This window comes from Leptinotarsa decemlineata, unplaced genomic scaffold, assembly GCF_025532065.1.
Source record: "Leptinotarsa decemlineata unplaced genomic scaffold, Ldec_3_MD MMD2_tig00026354_RagTag_RagTag, whole genome shotgun sequence".
NCBI classification, from domain to species: Eukaryota; Metazoa; Arthropoda; class Insecta; order Coleoptera; family Chrysomelidae; genus Leptinotarsa; species Leptinotarsa decemlineata.
In genome coordinates this window covers 681665-702777 of record NW_027412702.1, presented here as the reverse complement: position 1 = coordinate 702777, position 21113 = coordinate 681665, and the positions used below count along the sequence as shown (strand labels likewise).

General features: G+C 35.7%; 1 protein-coding gene across 1 annotated transcript in view; it reads left to right on the top strand.

Annotated features, from left to right (window-relative positions):
• The window catches only part of LOC111507642 (ras-like protein family member 10B), a gene marked incomplete at its 5' end in the record, with an annotated part of 144680 nt that overhangs the window by 18317 nt on the left and 105250 nt on the right, over positions 1–21113 (top strand). The gene's annotated exons all lie outside the window — the stretch shown is intronic.

Below are 21113 nucleotides of genomic sequence, written 5' to 3'. Positions count from 1 at the left end.
CTTCGATAGAATTGAAGAGCATGGCTTGCTCTCTGGATGGAAATTCAAAGTTTCGGGCTGCAGTAGGGTATGAGTTGGATTGAACATTCGATTGATTACTTTGATTGTCTCTGTAGTCAGAAATACTCGGTATGTTGGTGGAGTTCATGGTAATATCAGGAATATATGCCGATAATATTCGGCACACCCTCTGAAAAAACCATTGTATCTTTTACATAGGAAAAACGTCTCACCGATATAAATTGAAGTTAAGATCTTGCTACACTTTTTTTTAGTTTTATCACTTGTAGAATTTATTAGCGGACACTACAACCATTCACTACGGATTGTCAGAGTCGACTGATGCTTTTATGAAAACTATCTGACTCAAATTACTTTCATCAAAAATTGAATGATATAAATAATAACTCTTCAATTTGTTATCAGTAGTTCATCACTTTCCTGGACAGAAATAATGAAGATGTTAGTATATAATATAATTTTGTTTGTATGCCTCTCCTAGACATGATCTCGTGAGCCTGACCTCATTTACACATGCCTAATCAACCCTTCAGAAATCACCCCAACCTTGTTTGTGAGGGTTCATAATACTCAAGCGTCTCTCACATTGTTATGAAATATCGATATCCCCTTAAAATAGACGGAACATGATAATTCCTCCATGATGAATTCATGAATTCAAATTTGCCATTGGCGCCTCACCTTTCTATTTATTCCTGCATATCAGAATTTCTAATATAGCTCATGGATATGCAAATTTAAGCATATATAGACCCAAAACAGTTTTCAATCTAAGTGGTATATGGGTGATTATTTTGACGTAACAAAATGGGGCATATCCTTTTTACGTTCTCCATAACCTCCTGATTGAAATCAATATTGATCCTAAAACTTCAGAGACTGGATTAGAAATATTCACAGAAAAAATATCATTGACAACGAACTAAGTGTGATTTGTATTTTATTTCGTTGGTTGTGTGAATATTATTGGTGTTTTTTCCCAATACCTCTTGAAGATGATCACTTAGTGATCGAAACACGTGTCGAGGTGTTGAAATAACGGTTGGTGTTGGGAAAAAACTCCAGTAATATTCATTACTACACTGAAGGATTCAAACAGTGCATTACAAGTTCGTTGGTTGTGTGTTGGACAATATATTCTGGTTGTCTTCAAATTGGTTTGGTTCTCCAATTTCACTCCATCGGTGGTTAGCATTGCTTCATTTCTATTGGTTGAATTTAATACCTGATACGAAAGCAATAAAATGCTTTATCAATTATAATTTCTTCTTTTTTTCAGTTGAAATCGTTTATATATTCATGAGTTTCTATAACCCCTATATAGTCTTGAACGGTAACTCTGAGTTATTTCGAAACTTTGGGTCTCTTCGAAAGCGATAATCTGGATACCCAAAACTGCTGATTTGTCGGTAAACCCTTGGCAATAATTTTCCTTCTGTTCAGAGAGCCAAGTTTTTCTTTCTTTCAATATCCGATCCACGGCTACAAAGAATTCGTAAACGCCGGGTATTGTCTTCTGTGGTTCTTAGCTGAATTTAAACCACCACTGATGATTTTTGTTGACATTCACTATTTCTCTTTGTGTTTCTCCAGAACTCTCCCGATTCAATCCGTAACATTATACACATACGGCAAGAAAGCATTTCCATTAATAGACCTAATTGAAGTTGCCTCCATATTCTATTTGCAGGGTCATATTTTCCGTTCGGAATTGGCTTCGCTATATTCATCCCCTTTGAAAGCATTTGTTCTTGATGGAGAAAATTCCACCATCGTTTCTGAAGTCGGGGCGTCTAATGATCAATACTTGGTCCTCGTCTCTTCATGGTATACACCAGTCATCTAGTGAAATGTCTTCAATATTGCAGTTTGCATCTTTATGTCGATGATACCTGCTCAATAAGCTTTCAACTTTTGGGTTATCCAATGACTTAATTACTCTCTTCAAATCGTGCTTTTACAACCATAAGCAGTAAGTCCAACTCAATGCCGTCAAGTCTGTCGAATATGTAGCCACATCTAGTGTACCACAAGGGTCAAACCTAGGACCCCTACTGTTCAATATGTTCATCAATGATATCAGAGCCGAGATTGATGTCAATTTCCTTTTATACGCAGATGACTTGATACTCTTTTACAATATAACATGTTCTGATGATTGCGAACGTCTCGCCCTGAATTTAAATCGTGTTGCTCCATGGTGTCAGATGAATAATCTATCTCTCAACATATCCAAATGTAATGTAATGTCCTGCTCACTGGAAACGAATCTGACATTACACAACTACATCATAAACAATAAAGTTCTGGAGCGTCCTGACACACTCACTGGTCTAGGTGTTGCTTTTGATTCATTCCTCTCTTTAAATAAACATATTGACACTACTCTGACAGCTGCTTATCACATGTATGAATTCTTAGTTAGAAATACAAAAGACTTCGAAAAAGTTTCAACCTTGAGATTACTTTATTTCACTTTTGTTCGATCTGTGTTATGTAAGTTATTTTAGGATTAGTAAGGTTAGTCTTTAAGTTATATTATGAATATTTAAAATAGCAAGGGTTGAATGGTAGAGCACCTTCGGGTGAACTCCCCCTTGGGATTTCTGAGTAACAAGACGAATATAATGTAACATTTTAATGTAACAACAGTAGCTTTCTCAAGTGATTTGGGAATCACTTGAGAAAGCTACTGTGCTAGCGAAACATGTTGTGATACATTTTTCAAATAAAGTTTCTGAAGATCAAATCTTAAGGTGTAGTTTTTGAAATTACTATGGACCTCCATCAAGTAACGGCAGAATTAATTAGACTATTATGAATTGCTTGAAACTCACAATGTTTGTAGTCTCGAGGTAAGACGTAAATAATATTTATTTCTTTTTTTATTCAAAATCATAAACAACATCGTTACCCGCTGTCAATTGTTACATATGTTGAATTTTTGGGTTCCTATTCGGTCATCTAGGAATAGTGTCACCTTTTATCTTAACACTCCGCGAACAAAAATAATGAAAAAATCCCAAATTCAAACAATGTGCGATACCTCTAATTCGGTTAGTCGTGTCCTAGATATATTCAACTGACAGATTATAGAAATCAAAAGACATTTTTCAGCTAACTGACAGTTCTGCTTTTATTTTTTTATATAGATTCAGAAAATGCCACTGTTTCTCCCTATTCTGTAATTGGGTTCATCCTGTAGAAGAGTGTATGAAATGAATAAATAAATGAATAAATACCCAGATTCATCATTCTTTCGAACCACACAGAATAGATGACCTTAGCACGTGCTCACCCCATGATGAAGATATATGCTCAGTAAATCTGTTTAAAAAAAAATCTGTTTAAAATCTGTTTTGCCGTTAACCAGCTGTCGCACCCCTACGAACGACAACCCTCAGAAGTCGAAACTTGTGCGAGCTAAGGATTAACGAGGTCTTACCTTTTAACGTGTGATTCCTAACACGGGTTGGACGGTAGCAAGTGAAGATCGATCGTTCAGACTAGGGCTTGAACCACCGACCAACACGGCAGTCAATTCGAGTGAGTGAACAAAGCACTCACGCCGAACCGCTTGGCTACCGACTGACCGGTAGCCAAGTAAAATGCAATGCAATGCTTAGTAAAATGCAAAAACTGAAAAAGACTAACGGCAAGAAAGATTTGAAAGCCAGCTACTTCACGACATATCAATTATTAGTGGACACAATCGTCTTCAGGTGATCACTTTATCAACCACATCAAGGTACTCCATTAGACAATGTTATAAAAATATATTTTGTGAATATCCAACAGTAATGAAAGTCTTGTCAGTGTATTTAAATCGAATTAATTTTTTCATTTATATTGAAGATGGTTACAGCTTTATTATAAATATTTGAAAACCCATATTTACACTAAAACATACACCGCGAAAAAAATAAATGTATACTTTTTGGTAAAATATCATTTTTTCTATTTTCCCGAATGAAACAGCACACAAAAAAGGTGAATAATATCATTTTGATAAATTCATGGATGTAGCCATTACTACGTGGTAGGAGATCATCATGAAAAATGAAAAAATCATTTTGGAAGGAAGTGATCACCTATTCGCTTAAGAATTTAATCGACAGATCCAGGAATATCAAAGACAAAAAAGTTGAATTGTGGTGTGCAGATATGAAAGAAAAACTGGAGAAAAGAAATATGACTTGGCTGGAATTCGAATGCGGTATTTTCAACCTCTGGACAGGCACATTTTCAAATTTGTTTTTTTTCTGCACCACAGATCTAATTTTTTATATTTCTATAACGGATACCAAAATTTCTTTTGTATCAATTATAAAGCTCTCAATGGCGGTCTCTTACAAATTCACACTGAGACATGGACCAGCAAACGAGATTCGTCGTTACTCTCTGCAGTTTTCAATGCAAGGCAACTTGTTGAAGGTATTTCCCAAAAAGGGAAAAGGTCTCATTAATGATGCGCTAAACCTCAAATGTTTTGTAGGAGTCATCAACGGTCTTTAAAAGATAAGCCTGGGTAGAAAAACGCGATAACATATTTCGTAACGAAGACGTCTTCTATGGGATCAATATAATACATGATGCAGCTATATATAAGATGAACGAGGCCCTCCATGGCAGTTTGTGTGAAGTCAAGCTTTGACATCATAATTATGGAAATCGTTTTTCCAGCTCCCCTATAATGAATACTAATAATATGCTTGGGTTCCTTATGAAAACTAATAAATAATTCAAAATAAACATTTTCACACACATTTACCTTCAGTGGATCAAATAAACATCGCACTTCGGCTGAAAACTCTCTTGCCATTCAGTATGAAAACTGCAAATCATTACAAGTGAATCATGAATCGAATAATCACGTGTTCAGTTATGACATATGCATCAGTTATTGTTAACCAACCATATTTCCATCCAACCGATTCATTATACGCTATGTTTTCCATCAAGCGAGAAGGAATAACTACAAAGTAACTGTGGATAACATACTCAAATATGGAAAATTACCAATTTCCTCTTCAAACGTCTCTAATTTGTCTACAAACTTCAGAGGAGTTGCTGTTTGACATGAACAGAATGTTCTTGTCATGACTGTTAATTAATTCTGAAATAATTAGGAGAGTTTGGATCACGGAATTAATTATCGCATAGAATATAGTTCTAAATTATGAACGAAGGGTTGGCTGATATGCCAGTCAAATTTAATGGCCAAGGAAGGAGAGAGAGAGAATATCCTTTATTGTTCGAGAACATGAATTCCATTTGACGAATAATGTGAAAAATATGATTTATCAGTGTACTAGTTTATACAGTTGCTGGAAGTGAGTCGTGTTCTTCTGGACAGAATTTAGGTTGTCCATGAATTGTTTGCCTCGTGATCCAGTGCCTCACATTCCCATTAAATATGACAAGTTGTCTCTGTCCCTTTATTGCATTACATGCTGTGAGGTCTTTCCTAAACAGTCCCATTTCATTCAGGTGCCCTCTCGATGGACAGTGTTCAGTAAGTAGCCCTGTGATTGTTTTAAGACGATTTCTGCTTTGCCACTCTATAACTATTTCTCTGTGTGTGTTCCCGGGTGTATTTTCTCACTATCTTTACTGTTTTTGTGAAATCATTAACCAATCTGGTTAATGGAACTGAAGATTTTAATACCACCACAGCTGGTTCAGGGCCTACATATGAAGTTGATGATCCATGCCTGACACACTCATAAGCTATTTCGTTATTGTGATGCACTGTTTGAAACTTTTCGTGTAGTAATGAATATTACTGGAATTTTTTCCCAACACAAAACCGTTATTTTAACACCTCGACACGTGTTTCGATCACCAAGTGATCATCTTGAAAAGGATCATTTTCATCTTCCTTAAAGCGCCAGCTTCACTTTTATCCGGTGATATAGAAAATGCTAACAGTTTCTATCTTTTACAACAGATCTATGTGCATGATTTGCAGGATGCTTCTCCTAATATTTGTATTGTCCTGAGAATTTACTCTGGGCAAGTTGAGTGAAGTTTTAGCAAAGGTAAACTTTTCAACCTTACACACGAGTTAAATTATGACAAGACCATAGATTTATTTGCTGAACAAAAAACTCGAATAGTTAAATTTGTAATTTCAATATGTAGATGTAAATGAATATATAAATGAATAGGATCAATACAGACAGAACAGCGATGATTGCATTTATTCCAAATGTATGTCAATCAATTAGTGTACATCTGATAGCGAAAATCATAAAAATGATGGAAGTGAAAATAAATATAAGTGGACGGAGCGAAATTTTTTAGTTTTTGCCCAGCCTTGAGAAATTGAAAATCCGGGGCTTCCCTTGTATGGATGTTGACAGGTCACCTGGTATCTCAAAGGTTCTGTTAGTGATATTTGATAAGGCCCTCCATTCATCCTTTTGCACTGGTTACTTACCACCGCTGGATCCATTACCATTTTTAGTTGCGTCTTGAAACAGTCAAGTGTTACCGTGGACTCGTTCTAAACCACAGTGCCACAGGAGGTGATACATCTTCGTCTGACTTCTCACCCTTAACCCGTGTGGCTTGGTAGGCCCCTCTAGTAGCTGAGCTACCGCCGGCAGGACTTTCAGGATCCTACTACGCGGGCCTCACCACCACAAGATGACAGCACTGTCAATGGGGAGTGCATTGCCCTCGTACGAACAACAATATTTAGAAGTTCGGACGATATACAGTACTGTTGGGATCGAACCACTCACGCTTACCAACCGACTACCGTCCGACTAATTTCTATAAAACAGAACGATCCATCCTGCATCGTAACCTAAACGTATGTTTTTTGAGGCATGCTCGAAAACTTCTCCCGAAGAAAATTAATATTGATAGATATTGATCTAATCATGACTAAAGTAGATTGTTGACATCTATTTCTTCGAGCAAACAAGGGTGTGATAAATTGTTCCACCCTTCGTAAACATTTGTGTTGGTAAACAATTATGTTCGATGAATTCAAAGAGAAAGGAACGTTTGCAGCGATATTATAGAATTTCATAAACGAACGACTTTAATTATTGTGAACTTATCTCCAGGAGAGTCATCAATACTTTTCAATAACAATTTCTATTATATTCAAAGCAATTTAATCTCTTGATTCTCATAATGGTTTTTCAGAAAAAATTGATACAATATATATTTCTCTTGAATCATAAGATACTCTGAAGTTAAAAAGAAGGATAGATTGAGATTTTTATTTCTTGTACATTATTTTTTTAGAAACTAAGTTTCACATCACCTTGTCTCTTTACTGTAACAACAGTTACTGAGACCTTTTATGGCTACTCAACGACCACACTGGTACTTCTATTTTTTCTTCAGTGTCAACAATGAGATGAAACTATGTCTTCGATATCCGAAAAAGATTAATAATAACTAGTGATGAAAATGTGACTATATTTTTCCTCTAACGTTTACTTGCACAGTTTCAAATGCGAAGTTTAGAGGAAGTTTAGAATCCTATGATATTCCCTTTTTGATGTGAGCTTTCATACTAGACAAGCAAAGGAAACTCACGTCACAACTACATATATGTGATGAAACTGGTCGATACTTGATGGAAATTCATCATAATGTATTCAAATAACACCTGATTGTGAGATTTTTACCTAACAGTTTACAGAACCATGACGTGTGTTTCACTATACATTAGGTTCTTCTGACGCTTTCAGTACTGATAACCTCAATTTTTCCACCACAATTCTTATATATTATAGTAATTTGAATCATAATGTCTTTCACTACCGTATTAATGAACCTTCCGGTTCTGGTGCAGGTGTTTTTAGTCGCAGACCCAGGACAGACATATCTACCTGCCTAGGAACCTATGCGACTGTATTTCATGGGGAAATTCACGCTACTGAATTGTGTGTAAAGAGATTGGAAGAATTCATCCTCATACACAAGTCGATAAAAATGTTCTCCGACAGTCATGCGGGGTTGGAAGCTCTTGGCTGCTACCAATCAACTTCTGAATTGGTAGCAAATTGCCAAAAACGACTCTCCTCGATAGGAAGACTTCACACATTGTCTCTGGTCTGCATTCCTGGCCATACTAGCCTGGAAGGCAATGAGGCTGCCAACTTTCTTGCAAAGGAGGGTGTTGCAAGTAGCTGCATCGGACCAGAACTTGTCATTGGTATCGCTTTAGGCTTTGCCAAACAAACATTGAACACATGGACTTCTGGCAGAATCTTCCAGGATTGGCTTACTACAAGTCATTTATTCACCCTTCGAAACTTGATACCAAACGGTTGTTGGACTGACTACAGTAGGGATGAACTACGATGTCTAACAGGCTTTCTTACAGGTCACTGTCATTTGAAGCATCACATGCAGAGACTCAGAGTGTCGGAAGACAGTGTGTGTCGCCTCCGTTTGGAAAATGATGAAACAGCAGAGCATATACTTTGTGCCTGCCCCGCTGGGGACCGAAATAGGTTTTTAAGTTCGGCAGAGCCGTACTCTTACCATCTGCCTGAAAAACTACTCACCATACAAGCTAATCGGATTCGTTAAGAAGCTGGGTTTATTTGGTCGAGTGTGAATAGGTGTGAGCCACAATAAACCCTTGCGGGTTACGGAGGGTTGATTAGACCCTTTCACTTTAGACCTAACCTAACATAACCTGTTTAAAATATGTTTAAAATCCGTTAATCAGCTGTCGCCCCCATACGAACGACAACTCTCAGAAGTTGAGAAACTTGTGCGAGCTAAGGACTAACGACCTAACCTAACCTAACCTACACGTCAATTTACATATCGAGGGGGAAGTTTAAAACCAGTGCCAGTGGTATTTTAGGTTTAACCCCCTTACCCCTAGCTACCCCCACTTAATAATTTTAAATAGCACCGTCTATCTTGTAAAACACCATTTTAAAGATCTTAAAAATCCTCACTCAACCTCTTTTAGAAAACTGAAATTGGTTGATCCGTTCTCGTGAAATAGGGCAAAAAGAAAATTAATTATAATAAAAAATAAAATAATAGCTATTGCAATTGAATAAATGTACCTTACTTTACTAGGTGTTCAAAATGTTCACCCTTGGTAGCTAAGCAAAAGAACAATCTATTATCGAATTCCTGTCAGACTTTTGTAAATGTTTCGTTATTATTTTGTCTGCATGTGCCAGTAATCCTGAGTCTTAGATCCTTAATGTTCTGCGTGGGTGTTTTGTATACCATTGTCTTCAAATAACCCCAGAGAAAGAAATCCAATGGCGTTAAATTCGGAGATCTCGCCGGCCATTCCAGAGCGTCTCCTCTGCCAATCCATTTGTCAGGATACCGTTGATCGAGCCACTGTCGGACATGCAATGCGTAGTGTGGCGGTGCTCCGTCCTGTTGAAAATTTTGTTCATCCAAGAGCGGGTTGTATTCTTCATCAACTTGGCGTTCTAAGAACTGTGTTATGAGTGTATCGATTACATTTTCCAATAAGTTTAAATACAATTGACCAGTTAACTTTTCTTCAATAAAAATAGGGCCAATTATTTCGTTTCCCAGAATTCCAGCCCAGACGTTTATTTTTTGTGGATATTGCGTATGATCCTCTCGAAACAAGTGTGGATTTTCATTATCCCAGTATCTACAGTTATGCTTATTTCGAAAGTCATTAAGAAAAAAAGTAGATTCATCAGTGAAGCAAATATTTTTTATTAAATTCGGGTCATTTTGAATTGTCGCAGTCATTATTTCACAAAATTAAATTCTCCTATTATACTCATCCTCATTGAGTTGCTGAAGAATACTTATTTTGTTAGGAAAGAACTTGTTTAGTTTTGAAACTTTGTGTATAGAACCAACTGAAATATTTACTGACTTAGCGACTTTCGAAATTGAAGTAGTAGGCTCAACGGCGAATTGGTCTGAAATCTCAATCTGTTTTGTTGCACACAGAACCGGTTTCTTCAAATTTTTGAACAAGGTCTAGAACATATCGGTGACTCACATTTTGTCCTGCATACCTTTCATTAAAAACCCCGGCTGTCATACGACCACCACCTATCTTCAGCACCAAAAATAAAAATAATTTCAGTTCTTTCTTATAAAGTGTACACCTTTACGATTTGTATTACTGTCAATGCAACTGACACCACTTGATAAACAGTTTAAAATCAGGAATAACTAATTCTGATAAATGTTTTCACCATTTAATTGTAACTGACACCAAGAAACAACTGTGTGCCCTTAACTCACTTTCAGCTAAAGCAAAAAACTCTGTGTAAAAAAGAGACATAAACATACTATTATTGAGTCAGTGGTAGCGGTTCCATAAATTTTTGCATTTTGCATGCTATTTTACGAGAACGGATCAACCAATTTCAGTTTTCTTAATGGGGTTAAGTGAGGATTTTTAAGATCTTTAAAATGATGTGTTATAAGATATGAAGTGCCATTTAAAATATCATGTGGGGGTAGCTAGGGGTAAGGCGGTTAAACCTAAAATACCACTGTCACTGGTTTTAAACTTTCCCCTCCATATCTAAAATGACATGTTTTTTGCCTACGGCAAATTCTTCCTGCTAAACGAAGTACTAGGGGTGGGAAGTTTTGAAATGAAGGCACTATATATTATCATAATGGTTTTAAACTAGTTGAATAAGTGAAGATCAATTTTCACATCAAAATATGTTCTGCAAATGGGCGATCTGTTGACGAATAAAATTTATTGAATACACCTTTCTGAATGATCATTATATAACGGCAGTTCTGCTTGAAGAATGTTTCTCTAGAATTTCATGAATGTATCTATCCCTCTTCATAAACCAGTATGAATTTTATGACAAATAACAAAGTTCACTTCTGCTTTCAGCAAGTCGCCTCCAACTTCTGAAAAGAATTTGAATGACAAAGAAATGTGAAGAGAGGGTTTATTTGTACGTATTGTGGGGTTTTAGAGAGCTGTTTGGTGTTAAGTGGCTTTCAGAACTGATAGAAATGAACCAGACCTCTTCACTGATGGAAAGTTATAATATCAAGTATTTTGCGCAAAATAAAATATTATTTCCTTCCACTCAGAAAAAAGTTCAAATGTATAAAAGGAAAATAATCGTTTCTCACTACAAACGCTGCCAACATCAATGATTCTGAAATGACTTGCTTCATAGTGTCATACTTCATCACATCTGGTAATTTAAATAGGTAAAAGTGGAAAAGAATTAATTATGAGTTTTGAAACTTATTCATCGCTTTCCTAATTTTTTCAAATGTGTTCATTACGAAATCTGAAAAAATGCCATTCAAAATATAGAAAGAAACCATTCAGTTTCATCAAGTATACCTTTTTGAAATTATGTATTGGGTGTTTTTGAAACACTATCGGAGTTTTTTCCATTAGTTTATTCACTAAATAATTGATGGCAATAATTTCCTTCATAGTAGTCAAATTTTTGAATCATTGAAATCTAAGCATTACAAAATTTTTAGTTCAAAATCATCCTCTTTCCAATGTAATACGTCGTGGTCATTTAAATCATGCCTTTCTGATGGTTTGCAAATATTGAATTGGTCTTCTCATTCGAAAATTATTTAAATTATCTTTTATTCTTTTGAAAAACAATCTCCTTGTTCGACCAATATTGAGTTTGTGATAAGACCCACAGGTCACTTTATATACTGTTGGTTCATCGTTCAATAAAGGATTTGCAGAGATTGTCGCCTACAACAACTATTTGTATGATTTTCATAATTTAAAATTTCCCAGATGAACATATTATAACAAAAATTTTATTCTTCGAAAAGTGAGGTAACTTTGTGAAAATATAACTGAATATAAATAATGAAACTTCTACTTACTTCAATGCAAACTATACGAAAATGAGATACTTCCCGATTCCCAGTAGTTGAATTCTGCTTCCAACTTTCAAATAGATATTTCAAGGGCAATGGAAAAAAATCCCGTTTGTATTTTCCCAAACTGAATGATTTATGAATGCAAAGCTCTGATAAATTGCGAATTTATTGGAGGTCTCTCATGGAAATTTCAGTCGATATATTCAAGATTGATTGCATTCTTGTTTGTTATTCACCAAGAGTGACAGGAACGAATGGCAGAAAAATCCAATATAAAATAACAGTTTCCATCGATCCAGTGGAAATTACCAGAATTCGAAACAAGTTAATTTTGAACTTAATTGCCTTTTTTTTTTCTTCGAAAGTTTCACACAATGTTTCAGTATAGAAATGAAAACCAAAAAGTGTTTTTAATGTAATGTATCCTAAAAATATACCCCTCTCATTTTATTCTAAAATCATTATTCGTTTGATCCATTGTTGCTGAAAAAAGAGTTTGACAAAAACTGCAATCACACTTCACAGAGTCCTTCAATAAATTAATGGTAGGATGCCATTGGAGTATTCAAAAATCATGACGGAAATCAGTATCACAAATTATACATGCTGGTGGCATAGACAGTCAAACAAGCTCTCACCTTCCACAGCTGATATTCTGAATGAACTATTTTCAATCATCAAAACTATAAGGATACGTAAACATCTTGAATGACCCTAAGCCAGAGATAAACAATGCCTCTCATGCAGACCTACGACTTTGTGTGGCAGATACCCGACAGAAAAACAAGAACTAACCCGCCTAATACCGCGCAGAAAGTTGAAGTAAAACCATCAGGCACCGTCTTCAATTTGGAAGATTCGTCGCGAGTTATTTCCCACAATGAAGAGCAGAAATTATTTTCATTTGGTCGATCCGACCTCCTTTAAATTCATTTACGAATATATCGCAATATCATACTAAACTAATAATTGACCATCAATTAAAAAAAACATCAACCTCAATACTTACGGCGAGGACTGTACTCTCAGGCCACTCTAAAGCCCAAATAGGCGCACAAAGTCGCACGGTAGATTTCATCCTTCTGTATCCTTATGCGTTCTCTGTCAGTAGTGTACGCAGGTGGAGATATGTTCCGAGTGGTTTTCTAGATTTGATATATTACGTTTACCCGTAGGTTTATTAATTTCCAGATATAACGTAGTTACTTTTTGTTTTGGTTTGAGTACGGTCGGTTTAGTTGCCAACTCGAAACATTCAACAGGGCCGTGGATCAAATATGTTATTACCAATAAAATAAAAGATTTCTAATCAAAATAGGCGCCAAGTGATTTGGCCGGCTTTTATTACAAAAATCACTAAACTATACAAGAGATAACTACAATATTCAATCCTAAACTAATACCCAGGGTGTGACCTAATATATGGATAGGATAAATCACGATAAAGAAAAACTTCGAAGTCACTGAGTCTTAATGTTCTACTCAACGATATAATGAGCCGATTCTTGCAAGAACTTCGGTAGGAAGAATTGAATGTGAACAGGCAACACATCAATCATTCAATTCTTCTTAACTATGAATACGGTTCCTAGTATAACATAAAATATAGGCATCGGTTTGTCCTTAATCAATTCATTTCACAAAAATATGATCTTTCAATTCTTATGTTTATTGCTTCTGTAACGATTTTTTTTAAAGAAAAAGAAAATCCTCTACGAGGTACTTATCCTCGTCGATTCTATTATCCAAGCCCGTTGCATCTAATCACCAGGTGAAAAGGTGTAGCAATACCAAACTTTAAGTAGTCGCAATACTTCGGGAAGTAAAACAGGCTAAAACTTCCTTCTGGATACACAACAAGTGTAGGAAACAGTTCAAGGTATTTTCAAAGTTTATGTTTCTAAAAAAATGTCGAACGCTTACCTCCTTGTGTCGAGATCCCTAGCACAACAGGAGACGTTTCGAAATCAATGTATTATCTTAATCCAAACTCGTTTGAAACAAAGGTTGAATTCACTTTCAAATAACCCAAAAATGCACCAAACATTCAACCCTTAACAGCCTTTGAAATGTATATCCGCACTTTTGCGAAAATCAATCAATGATAGTTGAAAACACATTTACTCGGCAGATATTTTCATGATTTTCTCCAGAAATCGCTATCTCATTTACGTCGTTTTCAATCAGTACCGAGCCCAAGAGTTTTTGTCGCATAGAAAAAAAAATTATGAAAAAGTGACTACTTTTATAGGGTGTTCGTGATACAGGAAATATATTCGATTGAAGTTGAATCGATGCAAGGAATTAATTAAACAGAAAATATCGTAACACCACCTTCGCTTACAAAAAAAAACAAAAAAAAAGAAGTTTCAGTGATCTATTTCAATCCATCTTGATATCTTTTATGTGTACTGATTCTAAAGATCTACCTGTTTCAAAACTTGATAACTCATAAACATTAGTTGACAACTTTTTCAAAACTATACATTTAATAAACTTAAGAGCTAATTTGGATGCATAAAATTCGGATTTATTGGATAGAGTATAATTTCTCTTCCATACAATTTGACCTACTTCCAATATTAAAGGTCTATGCCTCATATTATACCTTTGGGCACTATTCTCATACGATCGAGATAGCTTCTTTCTAACACTTACGAATATTTTATAAAATTCCTCCAAAAATTCCGAAAGAGGCCTTCTATCCGCAAATTATAGTACACCATCTGCATTTTCTACTCGATTTCGATCTCCAGAAATAAATGGATGTCTACCAAAGTTGAGATAGGCAGGACTGAACCCTGTTACTTCATGCACGGCCGTCCTCATTGCAAACCCTATTTTTATAAATTATCATCCCAACCTCTCTGATCTGAATGAATGAAAGATCTCAAAGCTGTTCCCAATACACCATTAACCCTTTCCGTAGGATTAACGTGAAGACTGTAGCTTGCATTGAAAACGATTTTACAACCATACGATTTCACCATATCTGAAAATACTTTAGAAACATACTGTTTTCCGTTATCGCAGATGAGACGTTCCGGAACCCCATAAATATGAAAAACATCCTGTTCAATATATTTAGTGACAGAAGCACTAGTAGCCGTTTTCAAAGGAAACAACAACGCATATTTGGTAAAAAGATCTGCAACCACCAAAATAAACCTATTTTTGTTTCGAGTCATTGGTAGCGGGCCGACGATGTCTGTACATATTATTTCCCAGGGACGAGAAACTATTCTTCTGGACATCTCTCCATGTGGCGGTCGTTGCTCGGGTTTCTGTGCCTTGCAAACTTCGCATGACCTGACATATTTACCAATATCTGAATACGTTCCTGGCCAATAGTACGCCTCTGCAACTCTTTTATATGTTTTTAAAACTCCCATGGGCAGCATGCGGTTCATCGTGATTTTTGGAAATAATTTGTCGACGGGATGATTTTGGAACTACTATTTTCCAATCCAACTCTTCATCAAACCTAGGATGACCCGAACTGACATTCCGATACAGTGTGTCTCCTTGAACTTTAAATTTCGGATATTTGAAGGGATCGGACTTGACATTATCGAGTAAACGCTTGTACCATTTGTCGTTCTCCGCAGTGTCAAGATTGATGCTCATAACTGCCCTAGATAACGCATCTGGTACCACATGTGACTTCCCCTTTCTATGAACTATATTGAAGTCGTAGCCTTGGAGACGTAAACTCCAACGAGCGAATCTACCCGAAGGATTCTGAAGCTTATTCAACCATATTAATGAATAATGATCGCTGATGACTGTAAATCGCGTTCCTTCTATATATGGTCGGTACTTTTCTACCCCGAATAGTACAGCCAAACACTCCAACTCAGTTGTTGAATACTTAAGCTCCTGAGGAGTTAAAGTACGGCTAGCATAAGAGATAACTTTTTCCCCGTCTTCGAACATCTGACTTAAGCCACAACCAAGCCCTATTTGAGACGCGTCACACTGAAGTACAAACTCCCTACCATAATCAGGGCACGTCAATATTGGTGCCAAAACCAAACACTATTTGACATCTTGAAAAGCATTTTCGCATTTGGCGTCCCAATTAAAATGAACATTCTTCTTGGTCAAATGCGTTAGTGGTGCCATACGTATAGCAAAGTCACGAATGAATCTCCTATATCAAGAAACCATACCGACGAACCTACGTACATCTTTAACGTTCTTTGGAGTGAAATAGTTCAACATACACTCCACTTTGGCTGGATCAGTACCCAAACCATGTTCGTTCACGAGATATCCTAAATAACGTAAAACTCCTTCAACATAAACCGACATTTATCTTTATTCAAACTCAAACCCGCCTCACTGAGTTTTTGCAAGACATTTTTCAAAACAGAAAAATGTGATTCAAAATCCGCAGAGACAACTATTATATCGTCAAGATATACGAAGACTGAAGTCTCTAACTCGGCTCCTAGAACTCCCTCTAAAAATCTCTGCCAAGTAGCGGCTGCATTATGAAGTCCAAATGGCATCCTCCTGAAACGATATAACCCTTTACCTGGAACTGTAAACGCGGTTTTGTCCTTGCTGTCCTCATCTAACTCAATCTGCCAATAAGCAGATTTAATGTCAATAGCTGACAGAAATTTGGCACCTCGTAAGCGATCCACGATTGCACTTACATAAGGTAGTGGATACGCATCCCTACGAGTAACTGAATTCACTTTTCTAAAGTCAACACAAAAACGATACTCCCCCGATGACTTTTTAACCATAACAACAGGAGATGACCAAGGCGAGCAGCATGGTTCAATAACTCCAAGAGCTAGCATCTTATCAATCTCTTCGTTGATAACCTTTTAAATATATGGCGAGACGTTGTAGTATCTCTGTTTGATCGGTTCACTTGAGCCTGTATCGATCCTATGTTTTACCCCTTTGGCACAACCCAAACTTGGATTCCTGTTCAAAAAAAATTCTGAAATTAATTTGTCTAACCGTTCTTTCTGTTCCTCAGTTGCCCCCAACACTGAATGCAAAGCCGGTTGCATATCACCGGTCCTACTAAAATACCAAATATCTTTCGAAAAATCAGTAATCAACTCCATATCGCGTCAAAAACCGATGCCAAAAATAAAATCACCTTCAATATCTATAACTACAAGACATTTAATAACCTTACATCTATTTTCTAGAACTATGGGGAAATTGATTTTCCCTAAAACAGAACAAGATGCTCCATTGGCCACTTTTACCGAATGTGAATATTTTTCTAAGGATAAACCAAATTTCTCCAATTTAGCCCAACCTGACCTGCCTGTAATACTCTGAGTTGCCCCAGAATCTAACAAGCCATGAAATTTTATACCAAAAACCGTTACTTCTAAATATGGCCTGGGATCGTTTCTAACTGTTTTGAAAATACTATCAATACGAACTTTTTTGAATTCAACGTTAACGAATTCCAACCAAGATGCCCAAGAATCATCAGTAGGTCCCGATTTTATTTTGCTAACAGCCGACATCCGAGTCAACGACGACTTCGATCTTCGTTTTTTGCTCGGCAATCGCATTTATATTTGGTTACGCCTGAATTACCGCAACAAAAGCAAAATAATTTTCCTTAGGTTTACTACATGTCCGAAATGTGTGATCCTCATCACCACAATTCCAACAGTTCATCGAACTAACGCGCACAGAACGATTATGTGTTATAGTTCTCGAAACCCCTGTATGATAAGCCAAATCGGGTTCCAACAGATTAACGGAATTTGCATATCTACCACGATGATTAATTCGACCGGACATAATACAAGAGAACTCTAATTTTTTACATAACAACTTGAGCTCATTTACCGTCCCATAACTAGCTAAACCCAATTTTTCTATATAGTACGGTTCGAGAATTCTACGAATGATTTCTAATTTATCTCCTTCTACTAACGGTGATGGTAATCTATTGAACATATTCGAAATTCTTGCAAAAAATTCTCCTACCGGTTCGTGATGTCCTTGATGGCTTCTACGAATCTCTTCAAGAAAATCTGTTTGAAAACCTGTCGGTAAAAATTCATTTTTCAATTCCCTCACGAAATCAGACCACGAATTGATAGTATGCCGAACCGGGCGATACCAACTTTTAGCTCTACCGTCTAAAAGATCAATAATCCCAAGAAACATTTCAGTATTGGAAACCCCTCGCGCGATCCGAAATTCTTCAACTAATGTGTGTATGGTATCCTTAAGTGAAAAGACGTGATCGCAGAGATTTCTTTGTAGAAAACACAAAAGTGGTATGTTAAATTGAGTATTAAATAGTGAAACACTCCTAGATAAGCAGACAAATGATCAACATCATCTAACAATTTAAATATATTCAGTTCATATCCATAATATTGAATATAACGTCAAATTTCAACAATTTATATCAGTAAACAAATAGTGTCTCCTCTAAAAAGTGACAGATATAATCGACAAACTTTCGATAAAACTAAAGGCGACCACGCACGACAGTTTATATCACGTGAAGATGAACAGCGATGGAACAGATATTACTATAAAGCAGTTATTTGATTAAATCGTGAGAAATAGGAGAGAACTGAAAAACTCAGTTGAGGCTAGTGAAGCACGCGTTTTATTGAAACTTGAATTCTTGAATAATAAATTGAAAAAATTGCAGAACGAAAATACCGAGCTGAAAAATAAAGTCGAGATTTTAGACAGAGATAGCAGAAAAAAAAAACTTGATGATTTTTGGCCTCAATAGAAATTCTAGAGTTGTGTCTGTGTCTGTTGCTTTGATTTGTAGTGAAATAAAAAAGTTACTAGCAGTTGACATAACTGAATTAGACATAAGTAACATATATCTACTCGGTAAAGCTGATAACTCTCCGATTAAACTTGAATTGGTATCCCAGCTAAGAAAAAAAGAGATCCTTCAGAATTGCAGCAAACTGAAAGGCTCGAAAGTTTTCATCTCTCATGATTTAACAGACAAACAAAGATCTGAAAATAAAATTCTAAGAACGTACCTCAATCAAGCTAGAGGAAGTACCAGCGATCGGAGCTACATTAAAGGAAACACGCTCTACGTGAATGATATAGCTTATACTGTTGATGACTTACAAAACTTACAAAACGAAGAAGATACAACAACAAAACATAATAGTGCCCCTCCAACACCAAACAGTTGCCTGAATAGATCACTGGAAATTGAAATAGACGCGCAAGAACCTATAATCTGGAAACCTAGCATAAACGCCGAAGAGAAACAAGCGAAAATTGGAAAAAAGGAAGAACAAAAAATATCGTCGGATTTGGATGAACTTCACAACACCCCGAAAACAAGTACAATAAAAAAACAACTAAACAAACCACAGGGCCATTAAACAAAAAAGCAGTTAAGAGTAGACTCAGGTCCAATAAGTGAATTGTAGATATTTTTACTATTCCCTTGAATTTATGTCTTTCAATCTTGTCTACGTTTTGAACTAATGACTCTATTCCTTTGTATCATATAGATTTCTCTTGATGCATAAATTAAGAGCTAGATCAAGTTGCACACATTCAGATTCGCATATTATATAAATGTATTTTTCTCTGAAATATTATTGAGGTAGGCTGCAATGGATCCATATATTCGAGACTTTGAAATAACAAAAATAGATACTTCTACCTTAGAAACAATATCCCAAACAAATGAAGTTCTGAAAATTAACAATCAAACACAAAATTTCAAAATAATACACAATAATATCAGAAGTATTGCAAAAAACTTGGACGAATTCAAAATTTTTATCACACAGTTTGACTTCGAATTTGATTGCATTGTTCTCACAGAAACAAGAAAGATTCAAGATCACAGTATATTTAACATGTCAGGGTATAAAATGCTTTATAATGAGGGAAATTTGAACCAGAACGATGGCACTGTCGTATATATAAAGACAGATATTTACAAAGATCACGAGTTAATACATTTCAATGGTTCGATATTATTAAAACTAGAAGTAGATTTCTTTGGTAAACCCATAGTTATCCACACCTTCTACAGGTCTCCCTTCACTTGTATAGACCAGTTCAACCAGAACCTACAGAATTACTTAGATAACCAGGCATTGAATAACCATAAATATAATTTCATTGTTGGGGATATGAACATTGACATCCTCGACGAAAATGACAAAAGCGTCAATGACTACTTAACAGTCATGGCGGAGTACGGGTACAAATCTCTCATAAATGCACCAACGCGCCTTGCAGCTTGTATTGACCACATCTTTATTAAACCCTGTACTATACAAGATATCGAATTTTCAATCCCGATAGTCACTCTCACAGATATAACAGATCACTCAACCATTATTGTTCAAGAAGTATTCGGAAAAAACACTGAACCAAAAAAATATGAGAAAAAAACCATAAGACAGCTCAATGAAAGAAAGTTTATTGAAAATATAAAAAACACAAATTGGCAAAACATTTTCTCAGATAGTAACTTGGATATTGTAGTTGAGAGATTTGTTGCACATTTACAATATGAAGCTGAGCAATGCACCAGTTATATACCAATAAGAAGAAACCAAAAAAAAGGAAAGATTGGATATCTACATCTTTGGTCAAATCGGTAAATTAAAAAAATAGTATATACCTACAACTCAAAAACAACCCAAACAATTTACGACTCAAAGATGAGTATAAGAATTACAAAAACACGCTTGAAAAGATAATAGAAAAAACAAAAAATACATACTATAAAAGAAAAATTAATGAAAACAAGAATAATGCTGCCAACCTGTGGCGAAACATAAATGAAATGTTTGGTGGAGATCAGAAAAAAGTTGAAATAAAATCTATAAAAAATGAAAATGGAAACATGGTTAATGATACGAATGAAATTGTAGACATTTTTAACAGTACCTTCATCAATACAGGAAAAAAACTTGCAAAAAAAATCAATAGAGCATCAAACCATAAATTCACTGAATATATAAACGAAAAATCTATATTTTTGAGTCCTACAACCCCTAAAGAAGTTTCAAGCGTTATAAAAGGACTTAAAAATCAAAAAGCACCTGGAATTGACAATTTAAAGGGTGAAACATTAAAATTAGTTACTGAATTCATCGCTGAACCGATAACGCATATTTTCAACAAGGCTGTAGAAACTGGACACTTTCCATCATGCTTGAAAACATCGATAGTAACTCCAATATATAAAAGTGGAAGCAGAGATGAAGTGGTTAACTATAGGCCAGTTTCATTAATAACAG